The sequence below is a fragment of the Panthera pardus genome, unplaced genomic scaffold, assembly GCF_024362965.1.
Source record: "Panthera pardus isolate Hobbes unplaced genomic scaffold, ASM2436296v1 HiC_scaffold_18, whole genome shotgun sequence".
NCBI lineage: Eukaryota > Metazoa > Chordata > Mammalia > Carnivora > Felidae > Panthera > Panthera pardus.
This window is the reverse complement of record NW_026526743.1, coordinates 32,662,072-32,683,240: the sequence shown is the minus strand read 5'-3', so window position 1 is coordinate 32,683,240 and position 21,169 is coordinate 32,662,072. Positions and strand designations below refer to the sequence as shown.

At 49.2% G+C, this 21,169-nt stretch overlaps 1 long non-coding RNA gene across 1 annotated transcript; it reads right to left on the bottom strand.

The window, feature by feature from the left end:
- Positions 1–9,040: 9,040 nt before the first annotated feature.
- On the bottom strand, positions 9,041–19,635 carry LOC109270911 (uncharacterized). Its single transcript, XR_002081733.2, has 2 exons — positions 19,097–19,635; positions 9,041–9,497 (listed from the first exon to the last, which is right to left on the bottom strand). It is a non-coding gene; the product is annotated as an uncharacterized LOC109270911 (long non-coding RNA).
- Between the last annotated feature and the right edge of the window lie 1,534 nt (positions 19,636–21,169).

The window sequence follows — 21,169 nt, the reverse complement described above, 5'->3', positions numbered from 1 at the left end:
CATTCATGGGGGACGCAGGTCTCTCCAGGGACTAAGACAGCTTTGGAGTCCCTATTTGTGGTAGAATTTTCTCGTGCTCACCTACGTACACTTCTCCTTTCCTTCCTGGGCATGCTGGCTAGAAAGAACACTTCCAAGCCTCCTTAGAGTTAGACTGGGCCACAGGGATAGGAGTCAGGTGAATCACTCGTGGGCCGAGGAAATGAGAAATCCCTATAGGAGATGCCCGGTTTTCTCTCCCTTGCCTCTGCAAACATGCAGAACTCATGCTGACGTGGGAAAGCCCCCGGGCGTCGGAGTCACCGCCTGGCGAACGGTTGGCCCCAAGATCCTCAGCCCTGCAGCAAACTTTGCAAAAGTGAAGCCTTCGAGGTTTGGGAGATGTTTGTCATTGAAGCATACCGTAACCTCTCCTAACGAATGTGCTATTATTGCTTCTCATCTATGTGGTCTTGGGCAAGTAGCGTGAGTCTTCATTGGTTTAGCTGTAACATAGAATCGTACTAGCACTGACTTCCAAGGTGGTTAAAGGAGAGGACTCATGCAAAGTGCTTAGCCCTGGCTTTGGCACACAGATTTTCGATGGACAGTGGCAGTAGCGATGACGAGGGTGTAGTGGGATGACGGTGACGGCGATCGCTGCTGGCAATTCGGAAGCTGGGGGGTGGTGGCTGGATTCATATCCTTCTATTTAAGTAGAAGAACCCGCACGATCTCCAACCCTGGGGAGTGGGTGAGAACTTGCTCTGGCCCAGGCTGGTGTGCGGTGAATTGCATTTCGAGATGCTAATATGGTGCCGGGATCTGCGCCTGTCTCCGCAACTTCCCGGCCTCTGTGCAAAAGGATAAATACAGTAACATTTGCCTTCTTGGGAAAGCTCTTCGGTAGAGAGCACGGCCAGCAAAGCACACTTCTATTCCCAGGGCTGTTAGTTACTTTTCTTCTTTGCCAAGACTGTGAAGCCGGGCATCGTGCTCAACATCGCCTCTGTAGGGATGAATGAGAACGGGTGTGTGGCCTCAAGGAGCTTGCAGTCCTTCCAGTGCTTATCATGATGCCGCTGAGCTACTGTACGACAATATGTCTCATGTCTCCACCCCCCACTTTGCCTCAATGCCAGCTTGTGGGGTAGCGTGATGCCGTGGAAGGAGCTTGGGCTTTGTGGACAGAGGGATGAGTCTGAACACGGTCTCTGCCATTTTCTAGCCGTGCCCTTGGATAAAATTCTTGACCTGTTAGCCTTGGCTTCTTTATCTTTAAAAAGGGGGAAATGGGGCGCCTGGGTGGCTCAGTCGGTTAAGCATCTGACTTCGGCTCGGGTCATGATCTCACGGTCCGTGAGTTCAAGCCCCGCGTCGGGCTCTGTGCTGACAGCTCAGAGCCTGGAGCCTGTTTCAGATTCTGTGTCTCCCTGTCTCTCTGCCCCTCCCCCGTTCATGCTCTGTCTCTCTCTGTCTCAAAAAGAAATAAACGTTAAGAAAAAAAAATTAAAAAAAAATAAAAAGGGGGAAATGATTGCTATCATGTTATGAGAATTAACTATGATACGTGTAACACCCCTTGGACAGAGCTTAGCATGTAATAGGTGCTTGATAAATATTAGCCCTTCCTGGAGATTCTACGTTATTCTGTACTCCCAACATCTGGACCATAAAGAGTGCTCTTTATGTATTTATGGGATGGCAGGCAGAGAAAATTATTGTCCACAGGGAAGTACTTTTGGGAGGAAATACTTGTGATGATAGTTGAAGTATTTGTATATTTCAAATCCACTTTAGCTTATGCAGAAAATTTTTTTAATATTTCTTTATTTTTGAAAGAGAGAGAGACCGAGCCGGGGAGGGGCAGAGAAAGACGGGGACACAGAATCCGAAGCAGGCTCCAGGCTCTGAGCTGTCAGCACAGAGCCCGCCGCGGGGATCGAACTCCCAAGCCGTGAATGAACTGAGCTGAAGTTGGACGCTTAACCGACTGAGCCACCCAGGCGCCCTGTAGTTTATACAGAAATTTTAATTAATTAATTTTTAAAAGATTTTTTCAAATGTTTACTTACTTTTGAGAGCGGGAGCGACAGAGTGTGAGCAGGGGAGGGGAAAAAAGAGAGAGGGAGACACAGAATCCGAAGCAGGCTCCAGGCTCTGAGCTGTCTGCACAGAGCCCGATGCAGGGCTTGAACCCATGGACAGGCAGATTATGACCTGAGCCGAAGTCAGACGCTTAACTGACTGAGCCACCCAGGTGCCCCAATTAATTTATTTTTAATTAATAAAATTTGGACCTCTGTCATGGATTATATTACTCACTTTTTTGACTTCTCAGCCAATTGCCATCATTGTTTGAGTCAAGCCCCTTCCTGCTAACTTTATTTTTTCCTCTTTTGGTGATTTCCCTCTCCACTCCCCTTCCCCCGATAAGCATAATGTCAAAGGTGTAGTGTGGCTCTGTGTGTGTGTTTTTAACTTACATGAATTGGACTGTACTGAAAATCTGATCTTCTTTTCTTCTTCTTTTTTTTTTTTTTGAGAGAGACTATGCAAGCGAGAGGGGGAAGGGCAGAGAGAGAGAGAGAGAGAGAGAGGAAGGGAAAGAATCCTAAGCAGGCTCCACGCCTCCGCATGGAGCCTAACGTGGGGCTCAGATCTCACAACCCTGGGATTATGACCTGAGCTGAAATCAAGAGTCAGATGCTTAACCGACTGAGCCACCCAGGTGTCTCACTTTTCTTCTTTCTTCACGAAGCATTCTGTTTTTGTGACCTGTTGACATTCTTGTAAGTACTTCTAATTTATCGTTCCTCACTACTATATAATATTCCAGGGAGTCACTTTTTATTAACCAGAAAATTGGATTTGCCAGAACATCTTTATCCCCCAGCCAAGACTGCTATACGAGAAATATTATCTTCATTTTGCACCGAGTAAATCACTCACTAAATTGCGACCTTATGATGCTATTACAGCGATAACAATGGCACATGCCTGCTTGCCCACACCAAGAATTATGGCAGGAAATTACGGTAGGAAAGAGCTAAAAGCAAGTCGTTTGATTTTTTTATGGCTCTATGCTGTGCGTACACGTGAACATGTGCATGCGTGCTTTGGGCTATATTGTCCTTTTCTGTGTTTTAAATAAATATTCCAATTTGCATAATTGAAGTGAATTTCTGGGGTGCATGAAAATATAAACTCGGGGCTATGATGTCAATTAGGACAATTCGTATCCCACGGTAAAAGCCTTGGGTTTAGAGGCAGGCGATCCGCATTCGAGTTTGGGTTCTGCCTCTTGCTAACTGAGTGATGTCAGCCAAGCCGTCCAAACTCTGCTGTCAGGCAGAAAATAATAAAACAGGTTGTCGTGGGAGTAAGATGAGCTAACAGTTAGACATACTAGAGGAATGTAGTATGGTGTCATTTTTGTCTGTTTCACAGAGGAAGTTTCAAAACTGAATGACATTCGCGGACATCTGAGTCCCTGCTCTGGAAGGTGTCCCTTTCCCATCTAGTGCACAATAAGACCTTACTAATTGAAGTGACACCATTTTCAGCTTAGTGCCCTAGTAAGACTACCAACTGGCTAGGGCCAACTGGCACCCCACATTTTTATTTTTGCCATTCCTGATTTGGGCCCACTGAGGAAGAACAGAGGTGAACACGTCCCCAGATTTGCCTTCAGAAAGCCTACAGTCATGCGGGAGAGACAGACATAACTCCAAAACAGTGCAAAGTGTGATCTGATGATAAATCATCAGAGTGCTAAGGATACACAGAAAAATGAGAGACTGGTTTTATTGATGGTCATTATTGAAAGTTTTTTGGAGCTTGTAGCATTTCAGCTAAGGATTCAAGGTCAGAGATGATTCGTGGGGGGAGGGGTGTAAATGCAGTAAAGAACATTCCAGGGAAGGGGAAGGGCATAATCAAGTTTAAGATGTGAGATGTGCAGAGTATGTATGGAAAACACCTCAGTGTGGCTTAAATTCAGGCATAGCATACTGTAAGGTAAACAGGATACACTGAACATTTTAAGAGTGTCGAGTATTTTCCTCAGCTGATGCTATTACAATTAGTATGATTACTAGTACTAATTGGTGTTTCTTGAGTACTTACACGGTTCTAGACACCATCGGTGCCTTATCTCACTTGAGAACTATGAAAGTCTATGAAATAGTGTATCGGTCAGTTATCGCTGTGTAACAAACTATTCCAAAAGTTGGGGCCTTAAAATAACAATCATTTATTATTAATCGGGAGTCAGAAAGGTTTGCAGATCTAATCTAAGAAGGCCTAAGCTGGACAGGTTCTGCTGAATGCTTTCATATCCCTTCAGCAGGCTAGTTTGGGCTTGTTCACAGGCAAGAGACAGGATTCTGAGGTGTTAACAGGAAAATGCAAAGCCTCTGAGGCCTAGGTTTGGAGTTGGCACACAGTCCCTATCTCGTTTGGCCAGCCCAGATTCAAGGAATGCGGAAATAGATTCCACCTCTGAATGGAAGCTGTTGCGAAGTCACATCGTAATCAATCTACCACAAGTAGTTGCTAACATTATTATCCGTATATTATAAACGGTGAAACTGCGGCTACGGGAGGTCGAGGCCTTGCCCAAGTTCACGTAGCTGGTACGCGAAGAGCCCGAACTTGTACTTGGCTCAGTAGACAGTGGAGAGCCTGGAAAGATCCTGAGCAGGAGAGCGATGCTGTCAGCAGAGATAGAAGGAGCCGGTATTTCTCTGGCTACATGCTGGCAGCACGGAGAATGCAAATCTTGATGATTCCAACATCAGTTCATCCCATTTTCAACTCAAGTGTACCGCCTTGGGACATCACGTTCTCTGCAGTGGTGGTATCGACTTTGAAAGACACCCTTGCTGGGGTTGCTCTCGCTCCAGCCTTTGAGAAAACCAAGCCCTGTCCCTTCAGGGCGCCTCCCGAGCACGGCCTGTGGCTGTTAGCCAAAGGGGCGTGTCACCGCAGGTGACGGCTGCAAGGGCTCACGCAAGTAGTAAGAGCGCCGCATGGAGCCGCCATTGGCTGAGTGCTTTGGAGAATGGACAATTAGCATGGACCCAGTATCCCAGCTGCCTTACTTGTCATTGGCTGGAGGTCGAGGCAGGGCAGCATGGGACCCCTCCTGGAGCCAGACGCAAGCCAGAAATCCAACGTTGATCGGACCTGGGCTCCCGAACCGGAGACCTGCTAATTCTGGTGACTGGACGCATAAAGCCAAACAGTGGCTTGATTTTCTCCCAGGTCAAGGACAACGGACCTTTTCTAAGTAAGATTGCTCTCAGATCACAGATTCTGAGCCATGTTTACCATTAATTACAAGGTGGCCCCTGGCCTAGGAGAGAGTCTGTGAAGCTTGGTGGAAGGTTATGAGAACGTGCTTTGAAAAAGAGGTTAAGAACGTATATACACCCCGTTTCCTTTCTGTGTGTATCTTAGACATGGGCCTTGACCTCTCGGGGCCTTGGTTTCCTCTTCATACATGAAGATGGTAACATCTACTTTTTAGAGTCGTCAGCAGAATTCAGCGATCGGGGGTGTGGAAGTCCTACCGACGGCCATTGTGATCAGGAGCGGCCCTGCGTCATCAGAAGACTGAAATCGGCACCTGGCCACGCCGCCCAGGACAGAGCCAAGCGTATGCAAGGAATCAGACCACCCCTCACTGCTTTCAGCGTTAATATTTGACCATTAAAGTTCTGCTCACTGTGCCCTGCTTGGGGACACCTGCCGCATTGGTGGGTTCTCGAGACTGGCCGCGTGTTACAATCGTTTGGGGAACTTTAAAAGATCTCACTACCCAGGCCCATCGATGCCATCAGAACCTCTGGGGTGTGGCCCAGCGACGGGTATTTGTAAAAGCTCCCCGATAGGGTTGGGACCAGGGGAAGGCGAACGGGCCGCCTCGTGTGCACAATGTAAGGGGGAACCCCACAGTCAGGTGCCACCAGCTTGCAGGGCCCTGAGAGTGCCCCTTGGGTACCTCGCTCTGCTCGCCCTGGCCCTTAGATCTGTTCCCCGGGTGATTCCAATGGTCAGTGAAGGTGCTAGTAATTGGGTTTTTTGTTTGTTTCTTTCTTTGTTTTAAAATCTATTTATTTTGAGAGAGAGAGAGTACAAGCAGGGGAGGGCAGAGAGAGAGAGGGAGAGAGAAAATCCCAAGCGAGCTTTACACTGTCAGTGCAGAGCCCCTTGCGGGGCTCAATCTCATGGACTGTGAGATCTTGAGCTGAGCTGAGCTGAAATCCAGGGCCGGATGCCTAATGGACCGAACCACCCAGGCACCCCAAGTGTATGTTTTTAAGTAATCTCCACACCCACTGTGGGGCTCAAACTCACAACCTCACATCACGAGTGGCTCTTCTGATGATTCAGCCAGTCAGGCACCCCAGGAGGACTTACTCTTCAATGCGTCTCACGGCACGTTTTTTCTCGACCTTTCTCAGAGGGACCCCCTGCACCCCGGTGACCAAAATTGCCTTGCAAATAGCACTGGGCTTTCCACCAGAAGGGTCTACTTAAACAAACAAACAGACCAACCAACCCAAAACCAAACCCTCTTTATCTCATAGCCCCTGATGGTTACGTGTATCGTGTGCGACTCCATTAGGTCCTTCCCGCGAAAGTAGGCATCACGTTCGCTCGCTGTTATGATATCCCATCGTGTAGAAAAGGGTGTGACACGTAGAGGCATTTTCAAAAACAAGAATAGGGGCGCCTGGGTGGCCCAGTAGGTTAAGCGTCCGACTTGGGCTCAGGTCATGATCGCACTGCTCGTGAGGTTAAGCCCCGCATCAGCCTCTACGCTATCAGCACAGAGCCGGGCTTTGGATCCTCTGTCCCCCTCCTCTCTCTCTGTCCCTCCCCCGCTCTCACTCTCTCCTCCCCCCTCTCTCTCAAAAACAAATAAAAATATTAAAAAAAAAAACCCAAGTATATGAATGAATGAATGGATCTAGACTCTATTTTGTCTTCTCCCTTTGGACCTCGTGGTCTGATTTCGCCAGCCTTGCATCCACACCTTGCACGCAGTAGGAGCACAGAAAACACTGAATGGAGTCCAGGGCAAAGCACCCAGCGCCCCCCGTCTCAGCCTGTGAGTCACTCAGAGATGCTCTGGAGAAAAGGTGCTGAGAAGCTCACAAGCCCTTGTGCAGAAAAGCCTGGTGCTGAAAACAGGAGCCTGCTACCCACAGGTGGCCGGCAAGGCTGGACCAGGCTGCGCTGGAGACTGGCGGGGAGAGGGGGCCCGGGGAAGCTCCCGGGCTCGTGTGGCCCGGAGGGGGGCAGAGAGGAGGCTTCCTCTTTGCTCTCCACTTGGCCTCCTAGGGCCCGAGGTGGAGTTTTGGGAGGAAAAAGGTTGGCGGAGGGGCCCGAGGCTCAAGTTAACATCAGATAGGTTACCGGCTGCCTGTCTTTGAGGACCTTTATCTATGAAAGAGGCCCCGTGATTCAGACCCGTACGGCAGCCAAAATCTTTTCTTTATTAAAATGCTTTGTGCTCCAGGATACCAGGGTGTTAAGCTGATCTGTCTCTGAGAGTGTGTTTGCCGAGAGCGCACTATTAGATACTTTGTCTCCTTTAAAATAATACTAAGAGACGGCTTTGCATCCCTCGGCTCCTGCCCTGTGTGGCTGCCTGCAGAACGGCGCCGGGACAACACATGGCCCTTCGGAAAGGGCCTTGAGGGACCACGAAATGAGGTCTTCCTGACTGCCTCGGTCCCTGGCAGTTTGCAAGCTGGAGAAAAACCAACCGCTTTGATCCTGAACGTGTCATTTGTGAAGACAGCGTTATCCCCCAGAATGAAGATGATGCCCGGGTGTCGGCATCTCTCGTTGAAGATGCTACCGAGTGGCTCACGGTAGCACTCCTCGTGGATAAAATATTGCATCGAGATCATTTATTTATAAAGAAAATAGTGTCTATCCTGGCATCATGACCTCCTCCATCTCTCACCCCGTGTTCAAACCCATTCGTATTTGGAAGCTAAAACGTATACATCTGATTATCCCTCGGCACCTCGTGATTTAAAAAAGGAAGAAGAAGGCGGGGGGGGGGGGGGGGGAAGAAAAACCCCCGACAGCAAATCCTTTAAAGGGATTGCTTTTTATGGGCTCCGTGCACAGAGTTTTGTGTTTCTCTGAGCATGTAAAGGCATCTCATAACACATACAGTGCCGATATCCTCGGCAGGCTGGAGTCGTAAATAACCACCCTCTTAAGCGGCGCGATATGTATTATTTTTCTCCTGTGAACTTGGGGCCTCCCACACACGATTCTTCCATTGCAAATAATAAAATGTGGGCGAGATCAGGATTCCTAATTCAAGAATAAACCAGAAGAAATGTTGTATTTAAAACTGCATGAACGCTGGGGTTTTCAGAGCGACACCAGCGAGCAGCGAGCGACGTCTCTTTCTGCCCAAATCTGAACCGCCTAAGCCCTGCACTTCGCCATTTAAATATCTCTTGCTTGGGTTACCACAAAGAGCCTTTGTACAATATTCTGCAAAGCCGTAGGCATAGGATTATGTGTTCTTACATGTCTTATTTTAGGCATCAGCAGCAAAGTATACCAAAGGCAAATTTATGTTTAGAACTATCAATAAAACATAACAGAGAGTCTGCTAAATTAGTAATCATGGAAAACCCGCCCGGTTCTCTCTCACGCGCGTTCTCGCTCTCTCTTCTCTTTTAATATTACAAAGCAACTTTTAAAGTATTTGCCTTTGGTGTGAGGGTGGTCTCGGAAGACGACGTGTACTTAAATATCTCAGAGGTACCTGAAGGCCTTATTTTTGGATGGGGAGAGTGTCAAGGGACAGCTAAACAAAAATCTAATAATGGTTTTAAGTTAAATGCCTTCAAGTTAAATACCGTCAAGAGCTTTTGCAATCAAATGTCCGTCACGAAAGGCGTAATGTATCAGCAAGATGGGAAAGATACTGTTTGTCAGCAGTTGTGATTAACGCAAATGAAAAGATAGTCTTGCCCAGGCCTCCACGAGCTGCGTTTCAATCTCACGGACACCAAGAGACGGCACATGAAACTATTTAGCCAAGAGGGAAAACCATGCCCCGTCTTACCGCAAGGCCGCTGGATTTTCTAAGGGGAACGTGAACAGGAAAGGCCAAAGGGAAGATGCTCTCTCTGAGGCAGTGGAGGGTGAGGTCCTGGCAAAGAAGAAAGCCCTTTCTTTGTGATGGGTCTCACACTCGGAGGGAGAGCTTTTCCCATCAGGGGGGTGGGTGGTGGAGGGGACAGCCATCTGGTCCCCCCAGCAGGCAGCATGCAGACAGGCGTCTGGGTGTGGTTTCTCTTTGGTGCCGGAATCATTTGCAAGAGGCCGAAGGACTAGGAAACACAGACCATCATCTCCCCGGGCTGCTGGGATGTGAGCGCTGGAAGGCCTCCGAGATCAGTTGGCAAAGTGGTTTTCATTTTCCTTTGAGCCTCAGAACTGTGTCTTCCCTCAAAATATTATGCAGAACCCTGATTATAAAAGAGATAAAAGCAGGATGGTCTGGTTAAGGTGGGGCTCGGGGGGCTCGGAATCCCACCCACCGAGCCCCCGACCCTCCTCCTACGAGGGCTTCTGAAGGGCGCCTAAGGGCTCAGCAGAACCTAATTTTAAAACCACTGCCCGTTAACTTCCCTTGCCCCCAGTCACAGAGGAAGGAGGGAAGGCTCAGTGAGGGGGAGCGACTTGTGCAAAGTCACACAGCTCACTAAGGGCAGAGGGGGACTGGCAATGCCCCCAAGGGCTTTGCATGCACTAGTTATTAAGATTCAGAGCAGACAACCTGTTCTGGTGGCCGGTGCCTTGCCCGCGACCATGCTTTGCCACCTGCAGAAGCCGTGCATATATATCCATGCCGTTCTGTCTTTACCGTCTCTTGCTTTATTCTTCCTGGCAGCGAGCAGGACCACTTATTACTAAGCAGATTTAAAGATGAAAAATAGCCCTAGTGACTATTTGCACCTATCACTTTTTTTTTTTAAACATTGGATGCTTGCCATGTCTGTTTCATCCTTTTGGTTTCCCTTAAGGATAGAGAAGCTGGGGCTTCGGCTACCGTTCGGACTTCCGTGGTGCTCTCGGCTCAACGCCTCCCCACAGTTCTTTCACCCCACTCGAGCCGTGTGGCTCAGGCCGCCCAGCTCTTGCAGAACGCCAGCCCGCTGACCTCAGTCGACCAGCCTTCACACCGGATAGAACCACAGATACGAAATGCAGAAAGTGTGGCTCAGCCGTATCCCACCCCAAGGGGGACTGACTCACTTTGCTGTGAGAGAATGAATTCTACCTGCTGAGGAGGAGTCCGAGGAGGAGAGAGTAAGCCCCGGGATCCAGCTGTTCAGCTTTTACTGCGGACAAGCTCCACCGGCAACCAGAACCCTCACTTGTCCATCCGTCTTACCCTTCCTTCCGTGGTGCGCAATCAACAGGGCACCGTGGCTTGGAAGTGGAGGGTTTGGGGTCTGGAATCATGTAGACAGGGTCACCACCAACTCTTGACTTAGAACAAGTCAGTCCGTTGCCCCTTATGTCTCAGTTTTTCCATCGATCGAGGGAGGGCAATAACGGTACTTGTCTCAGAGAGCTTGAGGAGAGCTGAGTTTCTAGCACTTGGTCCTGGAAAATCATCCTTCATGTTTCACTCCGTCTCTCAATTCAGGAATGTGATGCTGTGTGTTAGCAGGGAGGGGGCCAGAGGCTACGGGAGAGTCAGGGCAGACGAGGGCCAGGAGGGTATTCGCCTTGACCCCAGTTCATTCCGTGTGGAAATGCCAAATGGAGCTCCCTCTACCTGGTCAGTACTCTGTCTGTGCAGGTGGATTCCTGTCCGGGGCTGGGGACTCTGGGGGCCCTAGTGAATGCACCCCTGTTATCTTCTGCTCGGCCTAGCGTCTCTACACATTCGTGAGTCCCTTGGTATTACGAAATCTTAACAGTCTCTGAACCCGTGAGCATCTTTTTATCCAGAATACCACCTTCTGGGACGTCCGGGTGGCTCAGTCGGTTAAGCGTCCAACTCGCGGTGTTGGCTCAGGTTATGATCTCACGACTTTGTGGGTTTGAGCCCCGCGTCGGGCTCCGTGCTAGAAGCATGGAGCCTGCCCGGGATGCTCTCTCTTTCCCTCTTTCTCTGTTCCTCCCCAACTTGCACTGTCTGTCTCTCTCAAAATAAATAAACTTAAAAAAAAAATACCACTTTCCCATTGTGACAAGCATGCTATTCTTTTCTTTCCGTACCCCCTGCTAACTAGTTTGAGTTGGGGTTTTAGCCTTTGTAACCAAGGGAGCCCTACATTTAGAAACATCTGCTCCCTAATTCCAACACCAGAGATGGATCCCTTCCCTGTTGCCCCGCCGCCCCCGCCCCCCCCCCCCACAATGTTTTACTGAAATACCACGTTGGATCGGGTTGATCTGTAGGCAGAAAAGAACTCATTGTCTCAAACATTTCCTGAGTGCCTCTAGCAAAGTAAGAGGCAAACAGCAATACAGCCTATCGAGGGCTCCTAAAGAGAGGGCAGAGAAAGATCTGGGGGATTGTAAAGGAAAGGGGATTGCTTCCAGCTCGGGGTCTTAGGAAAGGGTTCACAGGGAAGGTGGCTTTGCTCTGGGTCTCGAGGAGAAGGGCACATCGGTGACAGAGGTTCTGGTCAGGACAGTGCCGGGTAGACTGGAGGCAGTGACGTCCCTGTATGAGCATGTTCAACGTGCAACATCACTGAGGGACAGATTGGGGTCTGTCCCTACTGATAGTAATAACACGTAACATTACTCGAGTTCTTATTTGCCAGATTTCTCTTACTTGATTTACAGATACTCCTTCGTTGGATGCTCCCGGCACTCTGCAGACAGATCCTGAATTCGTTCCCCTTTCACATGAGAGTTCACGTGTGTAAGTGGCAGAGCTGGGATTCCGACTTTTGCCAAGTCATCTGATGCTCATTACCGCGACGTCGTGGCTCCCAACGCACAGGGCCATGCCCTGGGGAGAGGCTGGGACAAAAGTGACCCTTGCCCTTCCGAAGCTCACACTCCAGTGTGTGTTGATAAGAATATAGATTTCACTCTTTCTCGTGCCATTGTTTTTATGAATACCAGTTAGGTGAGAACACCAGTTTTATGAATACCAGTTACCTGGAGCGGTGAAGACACAGGAAGCCGTCCAAGCTGCTGAAAGTCCTTTTGGGACTGGGAGAGGAAATGTTTGCTGACGTTAGAGTCATCACCAGGCATATGGAGCGGAAAAGCGAAGAGAGAAGCCGGATCCTGGTGACCTCACTGGGCTCCTGGATCATGCCTCACCTGAAGCAGATCCAGCCCTGGATTTTACAGTCACAAAAGTCAGTTTGAGTCAGGCGTCCACTGGAAGACGGAGCTTATAGTTCAGGAGGCTGCGGGGGCCACTGGTGGTTTGGGAAAGTCTCTTCTGAGTCCCAGTTCGCCAGGTCTTTTCGTGACCTCTCTTCTCCAGGTCTCAGTTTCTTTACCTGTAACATGAGACATTCAGATAGAAATGGCAGTAATGATGAGGATGATGGTCACGATTACCACTTATCAGGCATGTTCTGCTTGCCACCTGCTCATCTGCTCTGCTGAGGGTTTGTATATGCAACATCTCATTGAGTTGGGGCAGCAGCCTCAGGAAGTGGTAACATGAGGCAGCTGATGCCCAGAGAGATTGAATCACTTCTTTAAGGCCACGCAGCACAACTGGTAAATAACAGAGCTGAGATTTACTTCAGGCATCTAACACGATGGACCCTGATTTTTTTTTTTTCTTTTTTAGAGACCAGCTTCTTCATGGTAAAACCCCTCTCATGGTCTAGGAGGGCTGGGGCCACCGCCGTCATTCATACTTTATTCTCCCAGCACCAAGCGTAATAGTCGGCAAAACGTAGACATCTAATACATATTGTTTGAATGAATGAATGAATGAATGAATGAGTGGCGAGATGAATTTCGGGAGCCCACGCGGCCCTAAAGTTCTTTGAAACCTGCCTTATGCTCTTAGCCTAATGAGGGCTCCCAGAAGATTTCTTGGGTGAAGGGCAAACCCCTTTCTCTTCCTCTGAACTAGTGTTTGCTTTACTGGCTGTCCCCCACTAATGAGGGGACACAACCCAAGGGGACTGTGTCTCCAGGCTAATTATTTTGTGGTTGCTCTGACCACACCATTCAAAATATTCAGGCTATTGTTGGTGTTTTACATCTTGCCACAGTTGCCCTTGTCAACTTCCAAGGGCATGAAGCCATGGCCCGATGGGCTAGCCCTTTCAAGGTCAGCTTCACAGCAAACACAAAGTTAATTGAGCTGGAATAATAATTTTTTCCCCCTTTACTTGATGTGCAGGTGACAATACTTAAAATATCGACATGCCTTAATACTTTTAAATTCAGTTGTTTGCTGATCAGCAGCTCTGCTCTACTTAAATTGACCAATCTATCTTGCCCGGCTGGAGATCAAGGGATCAGCACTTAATTTCATTCCCTGAATAAAGAATTTTTTTTTTTATATCCACACGGAAATATCAGAACATGAAAGGTTAAATCAATATGGAGTTTTACATTGCTTAAAGGGCATTTGCATCAAAGCAGCCCTGAATGCAATTCACTTGTTTAATGAATTTTTTATGCTTATTTAATGAATTTCACAAAGGTTTGGTGTTTTTCATAAAATGGATAAGGACTTCCAGTTTTATGAAATAATAAAAATGGAACTGAAGTTATGAAATGAGCAATCTCATTAGTTAGGCATGATATATTCATATGAAAATGTACATGCCTTCCTGTTATTGCCGGGGCACCATTATGCGCACGGTGGCTTGTTATAATAGCACGGCAAATATTCTTCTAGTTAAGATATCAAGAAGTGACAGAAGGAAATTGCATTTTCTCCCCATTTCTAATAATGACATAATTAATGCTCATTTAAAATAATTACCTGGGCGTTGTTTCCCAAGAGGGCTGAGGCCTAACTCAACGGTAAACGCTCCCTGGGATACTTTTGCACCCCGGCAACCCAAAGGACGTCCCATGTTTTTTAATTTGTTATTTGTGGAAGTCACAGTGATTGCCTGCCCGACAGTGATTTAACTGTCCTGGCGTCCCTGCAGAAAGCGCCGGACTCGATGTATCAAATTGTCCCCATACAGAAGACATAGAAGAAATACTTGTGTCTGAAGGAGAAAGAGATTGTGTGCGCGTGTGTGCACGTGCGTGTGTGTGTGTGAGAGAGAGAGAGAGACCGTTTGATTGACTGTGGTATCAGTTCTCCCTCCCTTGACTTTTTTTTTTTTTTTTAAGGGGTCGCATATTGCTTTACATCGTGGGCTTCCTGTTGTGCTGCCAGAAATTGGAGAACTGGTCAGGTACCGTGCGCTGACTCGCCCTTGACGTTCAGAGGTCAGAAAGCGTCCCGAACAACGATTTAGGCTTTGAAACGCAGCCCTGTGCCTGACAACTGTTGGACCACGGGCAAGTTACTTGACCTCTCTGAACCGCAGCTGTCAAATGAGGATCGGACTTGGTAGTTCCTGTCTCCCAGGGCGGTGGGCGAGACTCAGGACGCCCGTGCGTGAGAAATGCTTAGCACGGCGTCTGGCATCCGGTAGACGCCCCGTAGCGTCGGCTGTTGCCATAGATGCTGTTGGTGGGAAACCGCGCCTGGCGTCTGCCGCCCGCTCCGGTACGGAGTCTGAACAGAAGTCATGAATCAGAGCTGCGCGGGGCCTCACTGGGGAAACTTGAAACTTTCATCTCTCTCTCTCTCTGCCTATTCAAGAGGACAGGCAGCTGGAATGCTTCTCTGGCATTCAACACTGATATCAATCTCAGCAACATTAATAATACAGTGCAACCAAATTAATTGTGGCTTCTCTGATTTCACAGAGCAGACAAATTCAGATGAACAGTTCAGCGAGCATGTGCGGGGGCGCCCGGTGGGTGCTGGGCTCCAGCAGTGGGGCCCTTAAAAAAAAAAAAAAAAAGACGAGGAAGAGCAGAGCTCTTCGTTCTCAAGGAGTCTGTCACGTTGTAGGGCAATTTGGAACAGGCAGGATACAATTTTATTACCAATAAAACTTCTTCTATCTGTATAGCACTTTGTAGTTTACAGAAACTTTTCAAGTTGTGGGACCCACTGATCCCTTAGGACTCTTTTGACAGTAGATTGAAATAATTTCATTGGACACAGAGAGGTATTTAGTGCTGTGGTTAGCAAATTGGTTCCTGCAGTTAGAACTGAATTTCAGCATTGGCTTTGCATAGTTCCAGCTGTGTGGCCTCCTGTAAATCACGTAACCTCTCTGAGCATCACTTTCCTGGTCTTTCCAATGGAGATGATAAAAAGACCCACTAAATGTCCTGGCATGGAAGATACGTCTGCCCCCCTTTCCGCCACGCTCTTAAAACCCTGCGTCCAATGTGCCCATAATCCAGGTAGAAATGAGAGTTGAAGAAAGTAATGGAAGATGCTACCCCCTAGTGGTGGAGTTAGGTAATTCAGAACTTCACAGCAAAGATAAGAGAGTGCGCCATTGCCTTTTGACAGCGGTAGTGGTTGGTAAATTTTTACTTCATAAATTTAAAAAACAAAAAACAAAACAGTGACAGCTGGTAGTGGTTGGTAAATTTTTACTTCATAAATTTAAAAAAACAAAAAACAAAACAGAACAACGTAACAAAGAAAAAAACCCCACCGCAGGCCATATGGCTGACTGGAGTTTCGAATTACTTCTGCTATTTTTTTGGATTCGCTGAGGTGTGTGTATGTATATTACGTATATGTATATATGTTATATATGTGTATGTAATATTTATGTGTGTACACACAATATGTATATGTAATATATACAAATGCATATATGTGTGTGTATACGTGTATATGTAATTCTTAAAGCTGTGCCATTTCATACTTTTGAAAAGAGCTGACCATTGCTGACTATCCAGACATTACGATTTTCTACTGCATTCCAATACGCGGTCTACTGTGTAATAATAACACACAAAACAGTAAAAATTATAAAAATATTCCTTCCCTTGTAGAGTCACTTTAGTATTTATTTTTGAGAGAGGGAGAGAGAGTGCAAGGCAGGGAGGGGCGGGGGACAGGGGGGAGACAGAGGATTCGGTCAGCAGCGGAGCCCGATGCGGGACTTGAAACTCAACGAACCGGTGACAGCGTGACCTGAGCTGAAGTCAGACACTTAACCAACCGAGCCACCCAAGAGCCCCTTAATTTCACTTTTTAATATAGATCAATTTCTTCATCTTCCTCCAAATTTTCTTCTCTGGAGAATTAGGGTAACTCTCACTTAGTAAGTTACGCTAATGATAATAAACATAATAATATTTCTTTCGGCTCAGGTCTCAACCCCCGAGGTCAGAGATCCTTCTAAGACAGGACACTGCCTCTCCTCTCCGTCTCTTACCTTCACACCTCTGCATGCTTCCTTCCACACCTCCTGTTCTGGATCAGAGCATGCCTGAGATGTACCTGGAGACTTTTGTGACCAACGCAAGCTCCTTGCTCTAGGCGGGGGACTCCCCTGCACAACTGAGGGCCGCACCCTGGCATCTGTGTCACGAAAACGCTCCCCTTGTAATTCTGATTGTCCCCCCACTCCCTGCCGAGATTCTAAAACTAGGATTCTAAAACAATCGGGCAAGAAATCCTGAAAGAATGTGGCACAGACTCTCAACAAAAATGATGAAGGGATAAACTGCTACGTTTTAAATCTGCCTCTACCCACATCTGTTTATTCAACAAGCAGCCCCTCAAGGTCAAGAATAGCCTCATTATTTTATAAGGGAAGCTGCCTCGAATCACAGGTGAGCTCCCCTGTCCCGCCCCGCACCTCCACGTCCCGCACTGGGTCTCCAGGTGCTTGCGCCCCAACCTGGCCATCATCCTGGACTCTGTCTCTCCCCCTGCACCCTCCCAGCATGCACCCACCCCCGCACCCACACTCACACATCAACAAATCCTGCTGGCCCTACCGCGGGAGTCTGTCTGGAAGCTGACCACTTCCCACCCCGTCCAAGCCTCCAGTTTGCCACCTCATGCAGCCTGGATCTTGCGGTAGCCTCCCCCCTGCCTTGCCCTTCTCACTCTGTTCCCCTTGGTCCCTCCAGTCCCCGGAGCAGAAGCCAGAGTGGTGTTTTTAGATGCAAATCAGATCACATTATGCTTCTGCACAAAACCCATCTCATTCAGAGCGAACTCCTAAGTCCTTAGGGCAGCCTGGCTAGGGTCCGGGTCTCCTTCAAACTCGCATGCACTCGCCCACTGTCCACGCGCCTTTCCCTCCCTGCCTGGGGCTCTCTTCCCCTTCTCTTCCACTTTCAGTCCCATCCCGGGGAATGCCTCTCCCTACCCTGTGCCCCGAAGCTGTTTTATTTTTCTTCGGAGCACTTAGAGTCACTTGGCAGAGTACATGTTTAGAATTTCCTTGTTTATTGTCTGCCTGACTTCTTCACTAGGATATGGGGGCTCCGTGCTCACTGCCTAGAGAGGTATACACTGTAAGGGTTGGATGACCACTATGGAAGGAAGGAAGGAAGGAAGGAAGGAAGGAAGGAAGGAAGGGAGGGAGGAAGGGAGGAAGGCAGGAAGGGAGGAAGGAAGGAAGGCAGGAAGGGAGGAAGGAAGGAAGGAAGGGAAGGAAGGAAGGAAGGCAGGAAAGAAGGGAGGAAGGGAGGAAGGAAGGAAGGCAGGCAGGAAGGGAGGAAGGAAGGAAGGAAGGGAAGAAGGGAGGAAGGGAGGGAGGAAGGAAGGAAGGAAGGAAGGGAGGAAGGAAGGGAGGAAGGGAGGAAGGAAGGGAGGAAGGAAGGAAGGGAGGAAGGAAGGGAGGAAGGGAGGAAGGAAGGGAGGAAGGGAGGAAGGAAGGGAGGAAGAAAGGAAGGGAGGAAGGGAGGAAGGAAGGAAGGAAGGAAGGGAGGAAGGAAGGGAGGAAGGGAGGGAGGAAGGAAGGAAGGAAGGAAGGCAGGGACGCACGAACGAATGCTTGGGCCCCAGGATAACATTTGTTCAACGTCTGCAACTATTTCCCTGTCTCTGCCCGTCATGATTCAGGATGAATCTCCATCCCGGAGACTGGAGACCCGTTTCGATCGGGCCTTCTTTCTGACTTACTCTCCAGGCCTGGGGCGGGGAAGTCCGAAGCGTGGAGAGGGAGTTGAATGAGAGCAGACCCCAGGCCAGCCCTTTCACACGCCTCAGAGACACAGGCCGAAACGGAAGAGAAAGCGTCTCGTCCTCGGGCTCTTTCCCTCTCACTCGCCTTGTCCTCCTTCGCGTAGAGAGTCGTTTGTAAAATTCAGCCCAACAAGGTTTCCAGCTAATTGAGGCTTTCCTGACTATCCTATGTGATGCATTGATTAAGCGCCCCTATATGCTCTGCGCCGCGACGGAGGGCTGGGAGGTAAAAAAAGTGAGCAGGAGGAGGCCTGTGCCCTGCGGGTGCTGACAACTCCAGCGGGGAGAGAGACAGACGCACAAGGACTTCTAACCCAGGGCAGAAAGAAGACAGAGCTAAGTAGGCCTGACAGCCCTGTGCTCGGGGTCAAGAGGATCCATTACATCAACTCTTGTTTGGTCCAATTTATTACCACCACTATTACTAATCTAATAATCATTCTAGTAGGCCTGCCTTCTTTGATATCAAAGGCGTATTTTTCTACTGCCAAAATTAATGATAAAGGAAAACAATCCATTGGAATTAAAAGCAGTTGTGCCGGCTGGTTGTTGAGAGGGTCATGGGCTTCTCCTGGGCGGATGGGGGTGGGGGGGGGAGGCTCGTGAATATCCCGCGAAGGACCCGCTTCCCCAAGGACCCCTTCCAGCAGAGCATCCGGGCGCTTGCAAAAAATCAAAGTCACCCTGCGTCCGTCTCCATCAGCTCTGCCATTTAATGTTTAACATCTGGGAGGGAAAATATCCTGAAGCTTTTCCAAATACGCCAGGCCCTGCCCTCCAGGTTTGCGGGGAGAATCCTAGGCAGGGGCGGCATCTCACGTGCCACGGAGGCCCGTGCCGGCCAAGGCGGGGTCCAGGAAGCCCCCCGCCACTCACGGGAGGATCTGGGCGGATGGATTTCTTGGAGGCTGGTTTGCCTCTCTCTCCTTGGTTCCTAGATCGCCAATCGGACCGAACAGCGGCCGGCATTTTCCACTCGCGCCTTCTGTTCCATTAGCCCTGGAGCCACATCACCCGACTCGTCAAACAAGTCCCGGATCGCGGGAGGAACGGATCCGCCGCGAGATAGCGGGGCCAGCGCTGAAAACAACTATGATACAGGAGAAAGCCGGCGTTTCTCCTTTCCTGTGACTCATTAATGACGTTGGCATGTTACGTTTCAGGTGTCTCTGGTGAAAACGCCCACGGGGCCATCGAGTAATGGGGGTGAAGTGGGCCCGGCTTCAGGACCTGCAGGCGTTTCGTGGGAGGCGGGGCCTTGGCCAAGCAGGAGGCCCTGCCTCCCCGTCGGAGAACAAACCATTGCCGAGCTCGGTCAGCGGCCCCCCAGGCAGGAATGTGCTGGGCCCAGGCAGGAATTAGGAGCTTTCCCGTGATGCAACAGCTGCAGGAAACATGCCCGGAGACCACTAGAGGCGCAGTTTGCAAACGCTCTTCCCGATCATCAAAGCGATCTCCAAAACTTGATACCTATTTGGTTTTTACATCTGTAAACGGTCTGCCCCCTTAGGTGGGGTGTGAGGCCCAGTGACACAAATACGCCTTTCCCGGTCGCGTGGGAGGCGCAGGGAACACTTTCATTTTACAGGCGAGGATGAGCTTATTTAGCGATTACCTGTGTGGTCAAAAGAGGCGGGGCGGGAATCCCAAGCCTAAATTCTTTCTCCAAGCGGAACATGCTTTGGTTTCTTCTCTGCCGTTTGGATATGCAACCGCGGGGCACTGGGGATGGCTGGAAATCTGGGGACGCCTTTCCCATCATCGATAGGTCCCTCTTCCCCTCGCCCCGCATCTGGGTCGGTCTGGAACTACTCCGACCCACAGGGCGCAGTGAGACTGACGCCAGGCTAGCTCTGGGGCGGGGAGCGGGGGGGGGGGGGGGGGGGGGGGGGTTGCAAGTGTGGACTGGTGGTTTCTGCTTCTTCTTTCTTGGAGTCTTGGGCTGCTTTGTGACACGTCTGACCAGCCAGCTGGAGACAGGACATGGGGAGAAGCTGGACTTCGCATGCAGAGGGGCAGGTCGGGCTGCACCAGCCTCGCAACCATCCTGCGAAGGGCCAGACCTGTGAGTGTTCACTCACACTCCACAGTCACGCTCCTCGGTCCCTCCAGACCATCCAGCTGCCAGCTGAGTGCCATGGACGGGCCCCATTCGATGGTACATGGAACAGAAACCTCTCCCGCCTGAGCTCTGCCTGAATTGCTGACATTTAAAACCACACGCAGTAATAACTTGGATGTTGTTTTAAGTCCTTAAATTCCAGGGAAATGTGCCATGCAGATAACCAAAACTCAACTACATAGCACCTCTGGATACTATGTTCTTTCTCCCTTCCTTCCTCCCTCCCTCCCTTCCTTCCCTCTTTCCTTCCTTCCTTCCTTCCTTCCCTCTCTCCTTCCTTCCTTCCTTCGTTCCTTCCTTCCTTCCCTCTTTCCTTCCTTCCTTCCTTCCCTCTTTCCTTCCTTCATTCCTTCCTTCGTTCCTTCCTTCCTTCCCTCTTTCCTTCCTTCGTTCCTTCGTTCCTTCGTTCCTTCCCTCTTTCCTTCCTTCGTTCCTTCCTTCCTTCCTTCCCTCTTTCCTTCCTTCCCTCTTTCCTTCCTTCGTTCCTTCCTTCCTTCCTTCCCTCTTTCCTTCCTTCGTTCCTTCCTTCCTTCCTTCCCTCTTTCCTTCCTTCGTTCCTTCGTTCCTTCCTTCCTTCCCTCCTTCCTTCCCTCTTTCTTTCTTTCCTGCCCTTCTTCCTTCCTTCCTTCCTTCCTTCCTTCCTTCCTTCCTTCCTTCCCTCCTTCCTTCCCTCTTTCTTTCTGATTTATACCAGTATATCAATATCAACATAGTGAATTTGAAGGATGCAAAAAAGCACAAAAAAGAAATGGTCTTCTACCTAAAGCTTACCACTATATTTTTTATTTATCTCTCCAGGTTTCTTTTTCTTAACAAACCTGAGATCA